The sequence below is a fragment of the Ochlerotatus camptorhynchus genome, unplaced genomic scaffold (genome assembly GCF_037179485.1).
Source record: "Ochlerotatus camptorhynchus isolate MF236.1 unplaced genomic scaffold, CSIRO-AGI_Acam_v1.1 ptg000170l, whole genome shotgun sequence".
In the NCBI taxonomy this organism is placed as follows: domain Eukaryota; kingdom Metazoa; phylum Arthropoda; class Insecta; order Diptera; family Culicidae; genus Ochlerotatus; species Ochlerotatus camptorhynchus.
The window spans coordinates 3,037,099-3,060,670 of record NW_027040660.1 but is presented as its reverse complement, the minus strand read 5'-3'; the positions used below and the strand labels follow the sequence as shown (position 1 = coordinate 3,060,670).

Below are 23,572 nucleotides of genomic sequence, written 5' to 3'. Positions count from 1 at the left end.
TCAAAATGAAAATGAAATCCCGTCCTGGCGATTCGCGCAACGGGATTTCTAATGATTTTTATTTAGTTCACTTCAAGTCTAGTGAACTAAACAACCTTAAGGCCTTAGAAAAAGCTAGCCTTATGCTCCATGTCCGAGTGAAGTGGGAACACTTCAGGAAGACTGGAGGAAATTTCCAAAACCTCACCCAGTGCCGTAAGTGCCAGGGATGGGGTCACGGAACAAAAAATTGCTACATGCCAGCTAAATGCATGAATTGTGGTGATTCCTCTCACGCAAAGGACGACTGTCCTGTGAAGGAAGATCCTAAGAAATTTAAATGTTCAAATTGTGGTGAAAACCACAAATCCAATTTTTGGGAATGTAAGACTCGCAAAGCGATCCTACAATCTCGTTCTAACCGTCAGGTAGGAAACGCTCCACGTTTCCGACCAGGTACAAATTCCTCTGCTGTTAACAACGGTCAGCGAGGAACAAATTCTACATTCGTACCCGTAGGTACAAATATCTCCCCTGCTTCAAATGTAAACATTTTAAATTGGAATGCTCGATCTCTTAAGGATAATGAAGACGAGCTATTTAACTTTTTGAGAGTTCATAACGTGCATATTGCCGTTATAACTGAAACGTTCCTTAAACCTGACCATAAGGTTAAGAAGGACGCAAATTACTTGATTTATAGAAATGATCGTCTTGATGGACCCTGTGGTGGCGTTGCCATCATTATTCATAGACGAATCAAACATAAAATTCTTTCTTCATTTGAAACCAAAGTTTTTGAAACTTTGGGAGTTTCTGTTGAAACAAAATTTGGACAACTTACGTTTATAGCTGCCTATTTGCCATTCCAATGCGTAGGCCAGAAAAAGAATTTTCTCAAGGGTGACCTCCAAAAACTTACCCGTCATAGGTCTAAATTCTTCATTATTGGTGATTTTAATGCAAAACACCGCTCATGGAATAATGCTCAAAGCAATTCCAATGGTAATATTCTGTTTGATGATTGTTCTGCAGGTTATTACACTATTCAATATCCAAACAGCCCAACATGCTTTTCTTCTGCAATAAATCCCTCCACTATTGATTTGGTCTTAACTGATTCATGTCAACTTTGTAGCCAATTGGTTACCCATGCTGACTTCGGTTCTGATCACCTTCCAGTAACTTTTGAAATATCCCAAGAAATAATTTGTAATCCCAACAGCTCTACTTTCAATTACCATAGAGCTGATTGGGAGCAGTATCGAACATTTATGGAATATAACTTCGATCCAAACATTCCTTTGCAAACCAAAGATGAAATTAATTATGCTCTTGAATCTCTGACTACTTCTATAGTTGAAGCAAGAGCTGCCTCAGTACCAAAATGCGAGGTTAAATTCGATTCAATTATAATAGACGATGATCTTCAGCTCTTGATCCGTCTTAAAAATGTCCGTAGGAGACAATATCAAAGAACACGCGATCCTGCCATGAAAGTTATCTGGCGGGATTTGCAAAAACAAATTAAAAATCGATTCTCTGCCCTGAGGAACAAAACTTTTGAAAATAATATTTCTAAATTAGACCCGAGTTCCAAACCCTTTTGGAAACTCACAAAAATTTTGAAAAAACCTCAAAAGCCTATTCCAGCGCTTAAAGAAGGTGGTAAAATTTTGATCACAAATTTGGAAAAAGCTCAGAAACTTGCTAAGCAATTCGAGAGTTCCCATAATTTCAGTTTGGGTCTTACTAGTCCTATTGAGAATCAGGTTGCTCGGGATTTTCGGAATATTTTCTCTCGGGAAAATATTTTTGATGATTCCTGGGGGACTGATTTGGACGAAGTAAGGTCTATAACTAAAAAGTTTCAAAATATGAAAGCTCCCGGTGATGATGGAATTTTCTATATCCTCATCAAAAAACTCCCAGAGAGTACCTTGTCTTTCTTGGTAAAATTATTTAACAGATGTTTCCATTTGGCATACTTTCCTGATAAATGGAAAAATGCAAAAGTTGTTCCAATTTTGAAACCGGATAAAAATCCAGCTGAAGCTTCTAGCTACCGTCCAATAAGTTTGCTTTCTTCAATAAGTAAACTTTTTGAAAAGATAATTTTGAATAGAATGATGCTTCACATCAATACGAACTCAATTTTTGCAGATGAGCAGTTTGGATTTCGCCATGGGCATTCAACTACTCATCAACTCTTAAGAGTTAACAATTTAATTCGTTCAAACAAATCTGAAGGCCACTCAACTGGAGTTGCTCTTCTAGACATAGAAAAAGCATTCGGCAGTGTTTGGCATGAAGGTTTGATTGCTAAATTGAAAAAGTTTAATTTTCCACTTTATATTATGAAATTAGTTCAAAATTATTTAACTGACAGAACTCTTCAAGTAAATTATCAAAATTCCAAATCTAATCGACTACCTGTTAGAGCAGGAGTTCCTCAGGGTAGCATTCTTGGGCCTATATTGTATAACATTTTCACTTCGGACCTCCCTGATTTGCCTCAGGGTTGCCACAAATGTTTGTTCGCTGATGACACAGGCATTTCCGCTAAAGGAAGAAGTCTTCGTGTTATTTGCAGCAGATTGCAGAAAAGTTTAGATATTTTCTCTTCTTATTTACAAAAATGGAAGATTTCTCCCAACGCTTCCAAAACTCATCTTATAATATTTCCACATAAGCCTAGAGCTTCGTTTTTGAAACCTAGTAGTAGTCACATAGTCACTATGAACGGAGTTCCAATTTCCTGGTCAAACCAAGTGAAATATCTTGGATTAATACTTGACCAAAAATTAACTTTTAAAGATCACATTGAGGGCATTCAAGCCAAATGTAACAAATATATAAAATGTTTGTATCCTCTTATAAACAGAAAATCCAAACTTTGCCTGACGAATAAACTTCTAATATTTAAACAAGTTTTTAGACCGGCCATGCTTTACGCTGTGCCAATATGGTCTAGTTGCTGCACTACCAGGAAAAAAGCACTTCAAAGGATTCAGAACAAAATTCTGAAAATGATTTTGAAGTTGCCTCCCTGGTACAGTACAACCGAAGTACATAGAATTTCGAATGTTGAGACTTTAGCACAAATGTCCAACAAAATAATTAATAATTTCAGGCAAAAGTCGTTGCAATCCTCAATTGCAACGATTAATTCCCTTTATACTTAGATAAGATTAGTTTTAGTTTTTAGTTTTAAGATATCAATTGTTATACTGACATGCAGGTTAAAAAACCTGTTTAAAATACTGAATTGCCAAGACATGAACAATGTAAAAACACTTAGATAATTAAGGCTGGTACGTTACTGCAGTAACTGGAGCACCTAGGTTAAAATGAAATGTAATTTATTTTGAATTTGGAACAAATAAAGAGTTAAAAAAAATGTTTATTTTAGTCCATCTTTAAGGCATATAAATTTGTGGGACGATCGGAGTACCTCTCGCTCCAGGGGACCATTCTCTATGTTTCATGATTTTCAAGAAAGCCCTAATTTTCTTTATCAATATCTATGGAAAATACAAAGCTACTGTTAAAATTATAGAAAGTTTTTATGAGAAAATTAGGCAAAGAATCGAAACATGAATTTGATATTTTTGTACAGGGATGTCAATTACAAGGCTGGTATTGCTGATGCGATATAATAGTAGTGGCTTTAGTGACTAAAATTACGGAAATAGTGACCAAATAGTGACCTGTAAATACTAAATAAGTAACCATTTATATGGTAACTAAGAAATTCAAATACGGGTTGATATTGAAATAAACTAATTATGTCATGGAACTTAAAATCAAATTTCATAAATTCCTCTAATTATATCAAATCTCACAACGGAATCTCATGTGAAATGCTTTTGAAGTGATTTGAATAATTTACTTTTGCTCAAGTTATACATGATGACTAGCAAATAGTAATTCCCATTTTTTTATGAGCTTGGATTTGATTCTGCGTTCGAAATGTTATAAAATTTTGATATATCTAGGCAGATAACTTTGATAATTCGCTAAGAACGTTTCACAGAATTTCTTCAGAATGATCTCAAAAACTTTTTTAGAATAATTCCCCTTCTCTTAAACTTAGAGGCAAATAAGCTTTTACAAAAATAATATTGCATTCTTGAAATTCTTTACAGAACAATCAACAAAATTCTTGGAAATAGATTATTTTTGTAGTTGGAAATGATTAACATCATATATCAGAATTAAAGTGGACATTTTATACGATAGATGAGGAGATGAAAGTAAAGAGTTGATAGTTCCGTTATAGTAAGGCAGTGTGAAATTTGTATATAGAAAGTAGAAAGCGGACAATTTTGAGGAAGGTACGAATCGGGTAGACCATCTCCTTTACCAAGCTCATCCGTTAATGAGCAATGGTGAGGGGTGTTTCCTTCTGCCACCACTGGCAAAAGGAATGATCGCCGATTTGCTCATGTACCTCCGATGTGCGGAAACAGTTCTATCGATTGTTTCACATTCAAGTCGCCATCTGACGTAAACAACTACCCGATTCGTACCTTCCTCAAAATTCTACTTGCTCGCTTACTTTGTATATACAATAGACTGATACAAAATTTGTAATTTTCGCTCCACAGTGTTCAAACGGTTTCAAATCGGGTCCTGATTAGCCTTCGAAAGTTTAAACTTATTTGATAAGAAACTGACTTGGCACAAACTATTTGAAGTTTATATGAAAATTACTATGGGAAAACAAAACATTTTGTTCATTGTCTTCTAGCCTTTTTACGTATTGTACTGTTAACAAATTATATTGCTATTCTTATGGGAATTTTTATCAGCTACAACTTTGCAGAAAATCGGTTTTTCAGCCAAACGTCAAATTAAATAGTTATTAATTGTTTAAGAGATTGATAATCTTATGGCAAGATTAAGCAACTGTATTGTGGGTAACACTGTATTCTGCAGTGTGACATAGTAGCCATGATTTTTGTCCTCTATTCTACGCACCATAAACACCAATGTTGCCTGCTGAACAGTTGATTGGGCATAACTATAAGACATCAGTCACTTGAATTATTAATAATTTGTGTTCCTTACATTTGATCGAAAAGTAATCTTCAACAAAGTTGTAGCTGACAAAATTTTCAACAACCTTAGCTATCATTTTCTAAAGTAGAATGAATTAACGAGTTCTTAGATAAATATGAACCGAAATTATGGTTTCTCCATAGTAATTCCCATATAAACTTCAAATGGTTTGTGCCAAGTCAGTTTCTCACTAAATGAGTTCAAATGTTGGGAGGCTAATCAGGGCCCAATTTGGAACCGTTTGAGCACTGTGGAGCGAAAATTTCAAATTTGGCTTCAGTCTAATATACAATTTTCACATTGCCGTACTATAACGGAGCTATCAACTCTATAATTTAATCTCCTCGTCTGACGTATAAAATATGCACTTTAAGTCTGATATTTGATGTGAAGCCGTCGGAGATATGTAAATCGTTAAATTCACGCATGAAGTAATAACACATGACTAGTTAAAGTAGATTATTTTCGAATTTTTATTGATTCTTCTAGGAACAACCCTGAAGGCTCCTTCCATAAATCAATTTTAAATTTATTTGAATCCTCCTTAGAATTTCCATGCAATTAATATCAGAAAATTTAAAAAAATTTCTGCTTAGTATAATCTTGGATTTCTCCTCCAGCATTCAATTGGAAATTCAATTCGCATTCTCCTTAGAATTCCCATAGTATTTCCTCAGAATTCTCAAAACAAAAATCCATCACAGAATAACTTTTAAAACCCTTCTCAGCATTCCTTTGAGAGTGCTCAGAATTCTTGTGAGATTGAACCCTCAAAATTCAATTCCATTGGAATTCTTCTCGGAATTCATTGCGAACTCTTTAGAATTCTCTTGGAAGTCTCTTCAGAAATCACCCCAGAATTCTCTTAGAACTATTCGCAGAGACAATCTTTGGAGTTCTCGGTATTTTCATGGAATTTAACCCAATATTGAGTAATCCAGCGGATTAAGATCGGGGCTGGATGGCGGCCCAATATCCTTCGCCCAGAACGGCAGATGTTCCTGCAACCACTTCTGAGTGCGGTTCGAGGTGTGGCACGGTGCCCCATCTTGTTGAAATACAACATTTGGCTTCGGACCGTACTGTTCTTTGATCCACGGAAGAGCATACTTACTTAAAATCCCGATGTAGACCTCCGTGTTGCCCTGTCGCCTTCTGGAATGAACACCGGGTCCATTTTTTTGCCATCGGAAGCCACCAATCCAAACACCACAATGCTAGCAGGATGCTTGGTCAGATACACGTTCTTGTGCTCGTCGGCCACGTCTTTTACCGGTGGAGAACTAATATACCGGTCGGTTCTGGAATTTGATACGGGATCGACGGTAAACATGCTCTCGTCGGTGAACAGGATTATCGAATTTTTTCGCTTAAGGAAGTTCAAGATTTTCTTGCATCGTTCAACTCGTAGCTCCCGGATGCGGTTGGTAATCATGTGAGTTTTTCCGTCGACTTCGCCCCGCAATCTTCCTTTACGATCTTCCGTGCCGTAAAGTCACTGATCCCGTGTTTCTTTGCAATTTTCCTTATTGAACGCACTGGATTCACCCGAATCTTCCTTTTGATAGCAGCAGGGCTGGTAGTGGGTATGTGATTTAATAGTAGTGACTTTAGTGACTAAAATGACGAAAATAGTGACCCAAATAGTGACTTTTAAACAATAAAAAAAGTAACAAATAGTGACATTTATTGATCGGAAAGATATGGTTTCAATCTTCCGTTGGATGCGATTGCCACTTCGAGAAATTTTATAAACTCACAAACCCATCATGCGCATTTTTCATGTTTCTAAAAAATAAAACTAACAGTTTAAAGATCCCATTGTCTTAAACAAATAAGTATGAATTTAATAAGCTATTTTTTATACTAACTATCTACTAAGTTAATATTACATCCAAAGCACACATTGATGATTAGATCGCAAAATTGAGGCACAGACAAAAATGTTCAAATTCAAAGATTTAGACAGATTTTGACAATTTTAGGACAGTCAATTTTAAATATCTAGGATAAAGAAGAAGCAATGCGATTAGCAATTAGTATTTATTAAAAAAAATCGTTCGCCTCTTTGAATCCGCTATAGCGCACTGGTCGTCTCTATTTCTTCCAAAAAGAGAATCTTCTGTAACACATAGAAACAAATTCATAACTGTGGGACCTAGACTTGGACCTAGACAACTTTTCTAGATAGCAGTTAAAAAAAAAACTTCTCATTAGTATGGTACGAAGAAAATTATCCCAGATGGAAAGATCACGGACATAAAACAAAATTTGAATGCGTCTAGGACTAAAAATCTCGATGGTGAAAAATTAGGGATTAAGGGATGCATTTTAGAGTTTTGGACAAGGGGTAAGTCACTTAACAAATTGTGCCTAAATTAAATTCGGCACAACTTGGGCACATCCATCGGCACATCTTCGGCACAATTTCGTAGGTATTGGTACATTTTAAATAAAATGGGAGCACTGCTGGACAACTGTCATTACGTGCTGTTTGACTGTATAATCAGTAACATCCTCTAATTGAATATACCACAAGAACTCAGACCAGCAGTTAACTTATAGATATAAATACGAAATGTAGGTTCAGATCAGACCCCATTAATATCCTTAATTCGAATAATGCTGCAACTCACACCAAACAAACTACAGAAGTCTATTCATCATCTTCGGATGGGAAGTAAAGCCGTTGGTCCCCGGTTCATGAGTTGATGGGTCGATAGGTAGGGTCCAGGTGTGGGAGCTGCCTTCCTGGCACGTCGGTAGCATTGGTGCTCAGCACGGAAAACAAGATCGACGGAAAAAACAAACCAAAGGAAAAAAACAAATATTCATCATCATCTATAATAGTCGATCTTGAATTATGTTCCCCACCGGTTCCAAATCTTTCCGACCCCTAATAGATCGTTGCTTTTCACATCACGAAAGGCTAGGTTTCTGATCTACGTTTGAAGGCATTATAAAACCCTTACACACAGGACTTTTATTATCCTATGAACACAAAACAACATAATTTCGCACACCAACTTCCCGCGTCATCCTCAATCCGATTTATCCCTGCGATTTCAAACCAAAAAATTCAAGGTGTCAGAAATGTCGGGTTGCCGGGATGGGTATTTTACAAACAATCACAGCTTGCTCTATGACCGGCACAATCGACACACCTGTGACACACTGACAAAAAAGATGACCCAATATTGGTGTGCGGAATGACCTACCTCTTGGTTTTGGACCATTTTTTTTTGGCTTAAAAATTCGAGATCTCTAAGACAACCAAATTGAGAACATTGCAATGCCTGACATAATTTTCTAAATTTTTTACATATAGAATGTAAGTTAACAGTCCTTGAACAATTTAAATGCTTCTTAAACATATCAAATAATATGTTATTATCATGGTCATATTTTGTTTTTCTAAAACCTGGACCTGGAAATTTGTTTTTGTAGTACCGGATTATTAGTACGAAAAAATGCAATACAATTTAATGGACTTAAAGAGGAACTCCTGATTCTGTGACATGATTTTTTCTCGGTGTTTGGACAAATGCTAAAGCTACCGAGTGTCAGAGATTATTCAAATTTCTGACCTTTGAAAAAATGTCCTAGACTATTTTTTGACACTTTAGGCTTGGAAAACATGCAAGATTTCGAAGAAAAATAGCCAGGCGATTGGGTCTAGAATTTTTTTTGGAACCTCTGACAATTTGTGATAGGTCTAAAAACAATTCGAGATCAAACAAATCAAAATATTAGTGAATTCGTCAACATCAATTTCACAGTTAACATTTCCGTTTGTTCGTAACTTTTCTTGTCCGTCAGAATTTACACGGATTTTTAAGTAATCTTTCTAACACATTTCTTACCAAATAAATCTGTGATTTGATGTTAGTTTTTAAAGTATTTTTTTTTACTCTCAACATTGGTAGAAAAAAGTGACTTTAGTGACTAAATTTTAAGGAATAGTGACTTTAGTGACCTTTTGATGAAAAAAGTGACTGGCTTGAAAATAGTGACCAAGTCACTAAAAAGTGACCTGCTACCAGCCCTGTAGCAGTGATAACCCTCGGAACACGAGTTGACCTCGGACGACCTGTGGCCACCTTCGCGGATAGTTGTCATTTCTTTTCTCGGTCTAAAACCCTTTTGACGGTCCACCGGGACACTCCCACGGCGATTGAAATGTCTTTTTGCGCTATTTGCGCGTGGGACAAATCACGAATACGTCATGGTGCAACTGTCAAACTAAGTAAATCATTTTCTTTTATACACAGCCTACTACGGTATGAGCTATATAGGTTACGTGCATGCAAAGAAAACCAAGGCACAGGTGAAACGGGAACCTTATTTGTACGTTGGTGCAAACATTATCACGCATACGGCACTTTGGATTTTTAAAAGTTCTTAATCATCCTTGAAAGACATTGGAAAATTTATCACAGATAAATAACTTTGGAAAATTTCCAAGGTTTAAAATTTATTTTCTAGCAAAGGAGGTATATTTTCCCCGATTTTGAATCGAAATGGAGGCATTTCCCAATAGTTTTTCTGGTGTTCTTAAGTTTTGTGGTTCACTGGTCACCCTGGTTAAAATTTTCAATTTTTTAACAGATATGTATATTTTGTTAAAACTACTGTAGACTTTCTTAGTGCCAAGTACTCAATTTAAACATTTTGTTGATATTTTTAAATTTCACATCAGACATCAAGGAGAGTTTGAAAACGTTGGCTAGTCGGCAATACCCTCGATAGGGTCCACTTCCACACGCCGTTCGTCATACTTGAGGGTAGTCCGCTTTCCGGGGACCAATGGCTTTACTTACTCGTGATCAGAGATGTTATGCCTCAGAACATCCCAGCAGCACCGACTGGGTCTGAACCCATTTTTTTTTCCTCTGTTCGGGACCAAACACTACTGCGACCAGTAAATTGATCTATTGTAGTATATCCCGTGTCCTTAGTTTAGTGCATGTCGTATTACTCCATCACTATTGAGAAATGATGAAGTATTCGATTTTTTTACAGTTGCCACTCTTGCATTTTTCGCAAGGATCCGACTCTAATTGAAAGGTCCCGCTATTTATACCCTTCGGAGTGTTGAAACACCCTCCAAAGGCGCGCCCCTTTGTCAGTCAAAATTGGATTCCTTAGCAACAAAATTAAGGTATGACACCGATAATGACCATGCATCAGAGCCCTAGTCTTAACCACTTCAAACTAGGGAACAACGAATAGAAGATTAGGAATCACATAGATGAAGACAACTAACTCATTTTTTCCTTGTTTCAAGATCATCCTCGGTAGACAAAGCCGAGTCTTGTCCCTATCAACAAGGCATAAAAAAGTAACAAGGACTAAGATGTGTTCCTTGGATTACTGAAAAATCCTGTTCCCCTAGTTTGAAGTAGTCAGGACTAGGAATCGGTGGTAGATCTTACATCCCGTAACGTACCACGAAAAGGTGATCTACCCACGTTACGGGGCAACACTGAACCCATGCCTGCTGGGGTGAGAGTTAATCACGATGAACCACTACACCACCGGCGCCTGTTATATAATTTTACACATTAAACCAGATAACATCGCTAGGCTCATCAAACTGAATTTGTTATGTATTGCAAATCAAATCATATACGATGTCAAAAGACGAATCACCCCCAGGCTGAAAGCCTCCCTAATAAAGAAAACCTAACTTACGCTGTCAAATCAAATTGTTTATAATGTACTGCCGCTGTGCTCATAACGATCCCACGTTCTATGGAATTTCTATTTGCGTGGGATTATTATCCGAACAGCGAAAATGTACGTATCAGCAATTTTGTGCATTATATACGATTTTCTTTGTCTGTACACGTCGTAGACACAACTTTGATATGCAAGCATTCTGATTGCCTTGAATTATAAAGCATGAAAAAAATCAGAAGACCTTCAAAACTAACTCACAACCGTTTCTAATTTTGTCCAAATTTAAAACCACAAACAGACTTGATAACACAATCAAATTGGAGGCAAAAAAATATTGCACTGCTTCAAACGATAAAAAAAATACCACACAACAGCAAGGATCAAATGTCTCGCCTTCTCAGAATTTGATGCCACGCCGAACGGAAACGCATGGCTGACGGCTCTTTCTGTCTCAGACCCATTATTTGCCTATTGTGATGTAACAACAACATTAGAAAGCATGAAGCAGCAACAATGTAATGCAATGCAATGCGGAGGTGCTCCATTCATACGGAGGTGAAAGCGATATCATGTTGCCCAAAGCAAGGGAAGCCCTATCCCGAAGGTATGGACTCAGACGAAGGTAAGGCTTCCGAGTGCGTAGCAGTGTGCAACAGGAATTAACTACTATAACGTGGTGGGCTTATGGTGAGCGGTTCGTTCACCGAAGAAAAAAAAAGGATTTAATCCTGTTCAAGAGCGGTAAGAACTGGGCCAAGTAGGTCTTGTTAAGGCTACCGGTAGAAATCGAAGTTTTACTGATTTGATTGATTTCTGATAATCAAATCACGAAAGACTTTCTTAGAAATTCCGGGATATGCAATTGAAACCCGAATTAAGTGCACTGCCGTACTGGGAGTTGTTCTCCACGAGTCAAAGGGTTCTATCAGCCCCTTGTCGAAAAACTTACGCCTTTTAGTGAAAATTGCCGAACAGTGGCATAGCAAATGTTCCGAGTCTTCCTTTTCTATGCCACAGAAGCGATATACATCATCTTGAAGTTTTCCAATCAACTCCAAGTGATAACGGCTTAGATCTTTCTTAGAAAGTTCCAGGATTTTGTGGCTCACAGAAATGTTTGGATTAATGAATCGCTTCGACTGCCTAGCCAATGGAAGTGTTCTTCCAGGTTTCCTCCACTTTTGAAGATACCCACGCTTTTAGCTCCATGCTAAGAGATGCAGCCGATAAGCCACAAAATGGCTCTGGCCCTATGAACTTATGAGAAGATCCGAGTCTTGCTAGTGTATCAGCTCTTTCATTTCCGTCAATCCCGCAATTACCAGGAACCCAATATAAGTTGACTTGATTATGACAAGGCAATTTTTGAAGTGGTTAAACACACTCCCAGACAAGTTTTGATGTACATGTCACCGAGTTCAATGCATTTAGAGCAGCTTGACTGTCGGACATTATGACATTAAATGGTTGCTACTCCATGATCAGAATCCGATCGACCATTCTCATTGTACAACTTTCAGTTACTCCGTATACTAATGATCAATAAAGGCGCCACGTCCTTGCAATCAGGTGGGGGTAAGGAATGTTAGAGTGACTTTTGTTGTTTTGGAGACCGCGTTTACCTCTGCGTCCTACAAAAGTCACAGGAGGGAGGTTTTGTCAGTAGGGTAGGGTTCGTTGGATCAGGATTCACTTTGATAGGTGATGTGACCATTGTTTCGGTAATGGCAGTTAGCAAAATACACGACTCTTTACTGTAAAGGAGGAGGCTGAGATTGAACCTCAGAACAATAGAGAAAGTGCAAACAAATCGTTGGATCAAAAACTACAAGGGACAGCCATATGGGTGACGTAGGACTACGTAGTCTTATTTAATAGATCTTATTTGTTAACTGCAGTTGGAGCTTCAGTTTTGTGTAGGAATAGTAATTAGAGCGGGGTTCTCTCTGTTTATACTCTTTAGTATGACGCGATTGACATAGATGGCCCACAGCGGAATCACGAAGAACTACTGATTCCGATCAATAGCGATGCGGCTTCTTCCTCCTTCTATGGATGCTCATGTGGGCAGCAGCTCGCTGCCTGTAGGCAGCCTTTCAACAATGTTCATAGCCACGCGCCAAAGCACTGCTGCTGCTGATGCCGACGACCGGACACCACGCACCGGTGATTGGAACTGAATCCGATCAGCGGTTGAGGGCAGCTTTGATAGCTAGTGGCATGTGAGGAGCCTTTCGTTGTGTACTGGAGAACACCACCACTCAGCACGCCGTTTGGTGAGACCGGATGAAATTAAACTTTGAAATCTGTGTTAGGGAAATTGCTTTTCGCAGGCAATCGGTGATAATTTGAATTATCATAGCAACAGTTGCACATCCGTTAAATTTTCAATACTGACATTTTGAAAAATTATAAAGTCTTAACTTTAACAGATTCGTAGAAAAAATCCTATCGATTGGCGTATTAAAAATTAAAAACCCTCATCTCTGCATCAAAATCAGACCACTTTCATGCCGCGAACGACTTTGGTTTTTGAAATTACACCCCCAATGTTGCCTTAAAGTACATGTTATGTTAAATTTAAACATATCTAGATAGAGCTGGAATTAGGCGTAACAGCTTTTGTAAACAATGACTTATCTCGATGATTTTTAGGAAATCAAGGCACGCAAACGAACCGAATCGTATATATGTGACTTTGTGGATCATACACGACTTATTACTATGTATACTGGAAATTATAGGTTTTCCGAATCGTCCAGGACATCAGTTGACTTGTTCTACTAGATCAACCAAGACTGCAATAATGTCTGTAGTATCGAAAAATGTCCAATCAGATTCAATGCGTCTATGTGGATCATGCATGATCTATTTCCGAGTAATCCAGCTGCTCAAGGTTCTTCACATCGTCCTGGAGTTCAGATAATTTGATCTACTAGATCAACCGAGATTGGGACAATGTCTTTAGTATCCAGTAAATATTTCCAGACAGATGCACAGTGTCTATGTGGATCATGCATGAACTATTGTCATGTATACCAGATGTTTTAAGTTCTCCAAATCGTTCTGGAGTTCAGATGATTTATCTTACTAGATCAACCATGCCTGGGATAAAGTCTGTAATATCGAAATATATCGAGATTCATAGTGTCTGTATGGATAAAATGTATGATTTATTTCCACGTATACCAGATGATCTAGGTTCTCCAAATTGTCCTACAGTTCAGATGATGTATTTTACTAGATCAACAAAGACTAGGATAATATCTGTAGTATCGAAATATTGATTTAGAAATCCTAGCACATTTGGCAAAAAATGGAAATAGGTTGGCATGATCCACATAGACACTGCCATTTTGTTTGGGCATATTTCGATACTACAGATATTGAATTAGTCTTGGGTGATCTAGTAGAAAAATAATCTGATCTCCAGAACGATTTCAGAACCCATAACATCTTGTATACGTAGCAGATATTATTGCAGTCTTGGTTGATATAGTAGAACAAATCAACTGAACTCCAGGACGATTTGGAGAACCTAGAATATCCTGTATACATGGCAATTACTCGCATATATACGATCCGTTTATGACAACGCAAAATGCTATGTTCATATTGAAAAAAGGAAAATGTCTCACATTGGACAGACCTCAGGGAATTTCCGTGTAAATCCCGTGTGATTTATGGAATTGAGATCATTTCTCAATTATTTGCAGGGTGTTTGGTTTGAACCGGTAAAAGCCAAATGAACAACAAAATAATCCTGGACGGAAAGATTACAATGAATTCCACAATTTTTGTGACAGCCCTTCGGAATTTTCACGACATCATTTATTGTTTCCGCGATTTTCGTGCCTGTTGTAACAGCCCTGCATGTGGGCTGCAGCTCGCTGCTTGCAGGCAGCCTTTCGTTGTGTACTGGAGAACACCACCACTCACCACACGGTGATTGAATAAACACCGTTTGGTGAGACCGGATGAAATTAAACTTTGAAATCTGTGTTAGGGAAATCGCTTTTCGCAGGCAATCGGTGATAATTTTAATTATCATGGCAACAGTTGCACATCCGTTAAATTTGCAATAGTGACATTTTGAAAAATGATAAAGCTTTAAGCTTGATGCGTACTTGATTAAACAGATGCGTAGAAATATTTCTGGTAGATTGGTGATAAAATTATTGAAATTCGTCCAGGGGCAGCTGAGTTATTAACGTTCAAAATCTTTCATAATTTTGTTACATGTTTCATTTCCGGTTTTCACAAAGTGTACCCCCATATAGAAATCACAGACGTAGTCCTACGTCAAAAGTGGTTCATTTTTGCTGCTCAACAAGCGATGCGTTGTGCACGAAACGAAAATCAATTATTTTATTCATGTGTTTCACTTATACATTTTTACCAAAACATCAGCCTTATACATTCCGTAAAACAAACCACATAGGTCCTAAATATAAGAATGCATAAAATGTATGTGTGACCGCTTATACATTTCATTTGACACATGATCTTCATTAACTAATTGCAAGGCATCTGTTTATTGAATAATCAGCAATAGAAATTTGCCAAAAGGTATAAGGAGATTTCTATCCGTGTTGTAGCGTTTACACGGGCTTCTGGCTGTGCACTCACACTATCATAGCATGCTGCCTATCTCAACTCCAGGCAGAAGATGCCTTCTACCACTAGGTGCGCTAGTGTTCGCCAACTTTGTGATCAGATGTTTCACTTTTGTTCTGTGATTGAACCCATGACTCAGTAAGCAAAAAAGGTTACCCTAGACAACCGAGCCTTTTGAAAAAGGGTATTTTTCTCTTTTCCTTCTTTTCTTTTTTCCTTTCTCTTTTTTTGTGTGCTTATAGGGTAACAGGCATAGGTAACACAGACGGAAAAACAGCGATTCTTTTCATGCACCATCAATGTAGAGTGCGCTAGCCGATTTTGAGAAGAAATGTCATTCAATCTATTTGTTTACATCATAATGACGATTTTAAAAACTCAAAATAATGTACATTTTATTACACAACTTGCTAATTTCCATCGAGAGTGGCATTATTTTTCGATTATCTACAGATCTGAACTGATTTACAGCTGAAATAACCACTCATTAAAAATTCGGAATATCATAACCGCTGAGACAATTTTATAAATCTTAATTTTTCCCATCAAAAATATATGGAAGCACCAATATCCGGATCACTGCAAACCCGATAGGCCTTTTTAATGTACCAACAACGTAGAGTGCACCATGCGAGTTCGAGAGGAAATGTCAACCAAACCGTTTGTTTACATCAGAATAAGGATTTTTCACAACGCAAATTAAAGCATTTTTCATTGAACATCTTACCAATTTCCATCAGTAATTGACTTATTTTACGATTTTCACAGATCTGAACTGATCTGAACTCAATTATTCACGCACAAGAAATCCGGAAGATCATAACCACTAAGGCATTATTCTAATTTTCCGTTTTTCTCAACAAAAATTTTCCTAAACACCAGCAGGATCCTTGCAAAAACGATACAGAATTAAATTTTTCAACTGTAGATCAAGTTTTGGAGCATCTCAGATGAATCAATTTATCAGGAATAGTGAAAAAGTGTTCCGCTTCCAATAGGCGAATCCAAAAGGAACTAAGCGATCGTTTCAGCCTCTGGCGGTTAATAGGGGAACCCTCAAAAGAGTGATGAGGGTGGAAATTTTCACCATGAAGCATAGGAGGAGGACAATATTTTCACCTTTCCAGATTAATTTATCCACCGCAGGTGCTTGAAATCATCATCCACGTGGAATATTTTGTTTTCTGTATCGGGTTTGCAGTGATCCGGCTGGTGCTTCCATACATTTTTGATGAGAAAAATTAAGATATATTAAATTGTCCCAGCGGTTATAATCTTCCGGATTTTTAATGTGTGGTTATTTCAGCTGGAAATCAGTTCAGATCTGTAGATAATGGAAAAATACGACCACTCCCGATGGAAATTTGCAAGTTGTGCAATAAAATGCGCATTGTTTTGAGTTTTGAAAATCGTCATTATGATGTAAACAAATGAATTGGATGACATTTCCTTTCAAAATCGGCTGGCGCACTCTACATTGATGGTGCATGAAAAGAGCCTATGTCTCACTGCAGAAATTTCTGCTCACAACACTCTTTTTGAAGTTCTCTTATTCACCACCAGAGGTTGAATCGATCACTTAGTTTCTATTAAAAAGGCGTATACAGAAACAAAATATTCCACGTGGATTTCAAGCACCTGCGGTGGATAAATTAATAAGGAAAGGTAAATATATTGTCCTCTTCCTATGCTTCACGATGAAGATTTCCACCCTCATCACTATTTTGAGGGTTCCCCTATACGCCTTTTTATTAGAAACTAAACGATCGATTCAGCCTCTGGTGGTTGATAGGATAATGTCAAAAAGAGTGATGTGAGCAGAATTTTTTACCGTGAGCCATAGGAAGCGGAACACTTTTTTACTTTTACTTACTTTACTTCTTAGTAATATCACACACGAAGTGACAGACGGAGCGGCTCGAAAACTTTGGTGACTAACCTGCTATTTCAATTTTTCAGTGTACCACATGGCAACAACCACTACTACTGGATTGTACCACATGGCAACACTACTACCAACAATCAATACGAAACTAACGATTTTAAATTGGCTCACCACTTTAGTAGCCTATTGGTCCCAAGCAAACGATTAACGTACCCTATTCTAGTTGAAATTCTATTACTACACTCTGTTTGTTTTGATTCGCTATGAAAGTTTGACAGATAACATCAGGGGTGTGTGGATTCATGCAGAACATGCAGGGGTGAGTGAAATACCTTGGGACTGCTTGGGACCGTTGTTCTGGTACTGAGTGAGCCAAAAATAATAATGATTTTCTTCGGGACCCAGTGGTCTTAGAGTTACCTCTATGCTACTACTGGATTGTACTAGCATTTTCACCAAATTTATTAGAATGTTTTGGTTCTATCTCTTTCACTCTACTCAAAACTGAAATGCATAAAAAAATGTCAAAATGATACACTCTTTGCACACTGTCAAAGAATCATTTCCACAAAATCAACTTTGTTCAAATCAAAACAAAAAAACTAACCCATCTGGTGGATGATGGCACAAGCTTCCAAGAAAATTATATTACAGTGAACCACATTATTTTAATGGATTTCTTCGCCAGTTAGTCGTCTGTCACTTCGTTTGTGGTAATATCAACAATTGTCTTTTCATTGTTACAATTTGAAAACTGTCAGATTTCTATTTATCTTTCAGAAATAGGAATAAATTAGTGGAATTTGTTAGTTCTTTGAATGGTTATAACTCATAAGTATTGTTCTTTAAGCTCTTGTTTATTAGTTCCATATTTTTCAGTAGTTGCATAACAAAAGAAAATTTGAGTCAGCCCAATCGTATAGTTCCTTTGCGTTTTTTATCTGATGTTCACATTCTCTAGCTAGACTCCATGCGATGTTGCAAAGAAATGCCATTCAACTTCAATTCCATATTTATTCTAAAAATTGGCAAAGACTAGACAAAATTTTCCGATTTTTATACAGGGATGCAGCGCTGTCAGACATGAAATACACTTTATTTATTTTTTTATTTCGTAAAGCAAAAGTAGACTACATACAATGGTTACAATGTTTTACTTACATACGTTTTAGTCGGGTTTTAATTACTTCTTTTGACATAGTGATGCTAATGACTTCAAAGTGTAGATTATACGGTAGCATCATTCGATTGAAGGGGCAATTTTTTGCGTAATTTGTTCTGTGTGATTTTTCTGAGAATAATCTTCGTGTTCTTAGATGCCGACAGGGTGTGTTGAAGTTTAATTGTGAAAGTATTTCTGATGATTCTATGCGATGTGAACAAATCTTATTGATGAAGAAACGCATTGCAAATTCGAGGCGTTCTTTGGGTGTTTGTAAGTGGAAGAGCATGCACCGTGCTTCATATGATGGAAGAGGAAATGCGGTCCAATTCTATTTGCGAAGGGCATATACAACGAATTGTTTTTGGACGGATTCTATGCGTCCTCGTGTACGACAATGTACCGATTCCATACTAGATTACAGTATTACAGAATAGGTCTTACGTATGTAATATACAATAATGTAATAGTGTATGGGTTTTGAAAAATAAAACCTGAAACTCTTGATGAAGCCCAACCCAAGTAACAATTTCGGTTTTATAAGGGTTCTGTAGACCATTATTTAGACTTGTAGCATGCTTTAAAACCTCCATAAAACTTGCAATGTTACTTGGGAACACACTATTTGCTTTCGTTATGATTGTATTATAATGTTCTACAAAAGTGAGTTTGGAGTCTATTATTGCAAATTTTTTGCAATTTTTTTCCAAGAAATCTATACTACGTTTTCAGAAGAGGACCGTGACCGTGAATATTTTGGATCTTATCCAGAATTTTCAAGTGGCATCATCGTAAGTCAAATCAAGGTTCATGATATCTTAAAGGGTTTAAACAATTTAGATGCATCTAAAGGTCCTGGCCCTGATGGTGTTCCGCCAGTGTTTATGAAAACTTTAGCAACAGAACTTACTGCTCCATTATTTTGGATTTTCAATATGTCACTGGAATCCGGAAACTTCCCTAAAATATGGAAAAAACTCGTTTTAGTGCCAATCATTTAGCTTTATTATTTAGCTTTAGCTAAGGAGGCTTTCAGCCTTGGGCTGGTTCGCCTCCAAATATTAGTGCCAATCATTAAATCGGGCATAAAATCTGACATACGTAAATATCGTGGTATAGCTATTATCTCTGCGTTCCGAAGCTTTTCGAGGCGATTGTAAATGAAAAACTCTTTCTTCAAATTAAAAGCAGAATAACTGCTATGCAACATGGTTTCTTTATAGGCCGTTCAACAACTACGAATTTGCTCGAATTAATTAATTAATCCTTGAATGCAATGGATAACGGAAACCATGTAGAAGTGTTGAATACAGATTTCAGCAAAGCGTTTGATGGAATTGACATACTCATGCTTCTTTTTAAACTTCGTAAAATGGGAATTCATTACGCACTCCTTAAGTGGCTTGAATCATGTTTAACAGACCGCCATCAAATAGTAAAATACAAAGGAAAGACATCAAATCCCGTTCATGTTACTTCAGAAGTTCTTCACGGTTCCCATTTAGGAAGAGATGAACCCGCCTCTTGCTGAAGGTCTCGCTAACAAAGATAACCTAACCTAACCTCCCATTTAGGACATATCTTTCATTATTAAGAAATTGAAAGTTTTAATCTATGCTGACGACTTTAAACTTTTTTTTTTTATAAAAGATGCCAAAGACATCAACACATTCAAAGAAGAAATACAGATATTCCATACTTGGTGTCATAAAAGCCTGCTACAATTAAATATAAAAAATGTAACTCAATTACCATAAGTAGAAAACGTTTTAGTTGTGGATTGAACCACACTGACCACAGTTTGTTGTTTTGTATTAGCCTTATTTTTATTGGTACGGTATCTGAAATTAGGTTTTATTCATATTGAATGAAATCTGCCAACTTCTGTGTCGACATTTCCCTCAATACGTATTATATTTTGCCAATTTATTGTACATAGTCCACGTTTGGCTTCTTCGAAATTTGCTTTGATATTCCGGCACTTCCTCGTACTCCCAGTCACTAAGGGAAGAAGCATTTGGTATGAAGATTGAATATTCAATTGCTGAGTGAAACACTTCATTTTTCCATAAAGGTAATAATGATGCCTACACACAGAAGTTTTCAGTACAATTTGTAAATGAAAGGTCTAAATATGCATTTTGTTGATTTTTTTTCTACATCAAGATCTAAATATGTGATTTTGTTTAAAAAAGAGAAATTGTAATGTGTCGTCTTCACCTACGATTGGAAGTAATAATACTACGTTTTCAGTGTATATGATAAAGTCTGCATTGCGTTGGTTGAAGTCGCCATAAATATGCAGTTTTACTTCTGGTTCCATATTTGACATAACAGTTTCGACAATTTGCAAAAATAATTCAAACGAATATTCTCTAATTTTCCATTTTTCTCAACAAAAATATTCCTGAACACCAGCAGGATCTTTTCAAAAACGTTATAGAATTAAATTTTTCAACTGTAGATTAAGTTTTGCAGCATCTCAGATGAATCAATTTATCAGGAAAAGTAAAAAAGTGTTCCGCTTCCTATGTCTCAAGGCAAAAATTTATGCTCACAACACTCTTTTTGACGTTCTCCTATTCACCACCAGAGGTTGAATCGATCGTTTAGTTTCTATTAAAAAGGCCTATTGAAACGTCATTGAATTCACTTCGGCTTATCGAATGAAGATAACAATTGATTCGGTCGGAGCGCTTCTTTTGTTTTTGATAAAAATGGGTGTAAACATTAATATCACGCGTTCTTATTGACTTCGTTCGGTAGCTTTTCAACTAAAGTATCGTAGCAAACGCATAATTGACTTAGTTAACGCCGAAATCATGGATTTATTTGATGTTTTCTGCTGGATATGCTTAAAATGGGCGATTAGCCTGGAGTAGTTCTAAATCCTAAATGGATGAATAGTTGCTTACTGATTATTCCAGTGATTAGTTTGAACTTCAACTTGTAATACAAATGTAGAGTTATTTGAAAAATCACATAGGGGAAATGGATTTAATGTCGGCCTAAATACCCCTAATTTGGGCCAATACATAAATTCAGCAATCGACTTAATTTTCAATAGCGACCAAAAATATCCATGAGTACCCAATGACGCGTTCATCTAGATACAATCTAAATCTCTTTACATAAATAGAAGGACCGTCGAGTGTTTTTCAGTGCTAGGTACATAAATTCGACAGTGAACGTTCAAAAGGGCATACTTCCAATGATCGATTCACTTCATCGATTTTCTCTTAACATTCCTACAGCGAAGCGAAACAATTCAAGCTGAACATTGCATTAGGTCAAAAGCGAGGTCCTAAGTAACATTGACAGATTTTCTTCGTCGACTTTATCCTTGTATTTTCAGCACATAGATCGATAAAAGAAACAAGAAAAGGTCATGTGCTTAAGTTATTAACGAAAGAGAAAGTCTACGAAGAGAATCGATCAATGTTACTTAGTATCTAATGCAATGTTCAGCTTGAGTATTATCAGAAATTTGTTTAATGTAGTGCTGTAACAGGTTGTATTGGTCGAGGTAATGGCTATAAAAAGCAACAGCAAACACATCGAGAAACCGACAGTGGGAATGCACAAGGGCCCATGCGATTATCGATTCTCCTTTCAATTGCTGCACCTAAAAGAAGCAATTTTCTGAAATTTGACCAACACAGTACTATAACAAGTTGAATTGGCTATCAAAAGCAACAGCAAACGCACCGAGAAATGTTAATTCAAGAGAGTTATTAACAAAAGAGAGAATCGTTCATCGCGGCTACGCCCTTATACATGCTCACTGTTGAATTTGGAATCTGTGATAGATATGGAAGTCACTTTTTCCAACCACAGAAACACCCCGTGTTCTTATGCATGTGCGTCCACAAAACGCAAACGAAATCTTTTAAAAACAGCAACAATAAAACAATAGTTGCAATTTCCAAACCTACGACTGGATGCCTTCCTTCAAATAACAATTGAAGTGCGGTAAAAATCGGTAGAACTGTTTCAAACACACAGTTGGTACTTGAACGGGTCGGTTTTCATCTCTTTTTGCCAGTGGTGGCGGGGGGGGGACACCCCTCACCATCCCTCTCCAAAGGTAGGAGTTTGGTAAAGAGAGATGAAAAAACCGATTTGTACCTTCCTTAAAAGTTGTCCTAGTTCGCTATTCTAATATCTATATACAATCTTCACACTGCCGTACTCTAACGGAACTATCAACTCTATGCTTTCATCTACTCCATCTATCGTATAAAAATTACCACTACAGTCTGTTATTTGAAATTAGCATCTTCAACTAAAGCAATAATTAGTTATTTTTATTTTTTTTTTTGCTCAATCGGTAGATAAAAGATGTACCGAGAACTTAAAGGGCGAACACGAAATTATTGCGACACATTCAACAGGGCATAACTTTTTTACCATTGGGTAAAAATCAACCAAATTTTGCACACTTTCTCATTGATGTGTATTGTGTACATGCTGTCAAACTCGAAGTCGTGTTTTTCGATTCAACGAAAATGGAGGTGAACCAACGCGAGTTGAGAGAACAAATTCTTTCCAAACACCTGGAATTTCCTGACCGGCAGTTAGGAAAAATGTTGAACATTCACCATTCAACCGTCTCCAGAGTGTTGAAGCGGTTCCAGGAGCGGTTGACGTTGGACCACGGCAAAGGAGCTGGAAGAAAACCGGGACCGGAGAACAAAAAGACGGAGGGAAAGGTGAAGCGGATGATTAAAGCAAATCCCAACGTCTCAAGCCGTGATTTGACTAAAAAGATCGGCATGTCGCAGAGCTACGTCCAGCATGCAAAGAAGAGAGCTGGACTACATACATACAAGGTACAGAACTTCCCAAACCGCGATGAGCGGCAACAATCGACGGCTAAAACTCGGGCACGGAAGCTCTACGAGAAGATGCTGACAAAATATGGCTGCTGTGTGATGGACGACGAAACGTATATAAAAGCCGATTTTAAGCAAATTCCGGGGTTGGAGTTTTTCACCGGCAAGAGCAAGTTCGATGTGGACGACAAATTTAAGAAGAAGAAAATGTCGAAGTTCGCCTCCAAATATCTCATTTGGCAGGCCATCTGCTCTTGCGGACTGAGGAGTGAGCCTTTCGTGACAAAGGGCACAGTAAATGGCGAGATCTACAAATCTGAGTGCCTCTAGAAGCGCCTTTTGCCGTTC

At 37.3% G+C, this 23,572-nt stretch overlaps 1 protein-coding gene across 3 annotated transcripts in view; it reads right to left on the bottom strand.

Annotated features, from left to right (window-relative positions):
• The window catches only part of Ctns (Cystinosin), an 82,506-nt gene that overhangs the window by 44,749 nt on the left and 14,185 nt on the right, over positions 1-23,572 (bottom strand). The window lies entirely within an intron of this gene.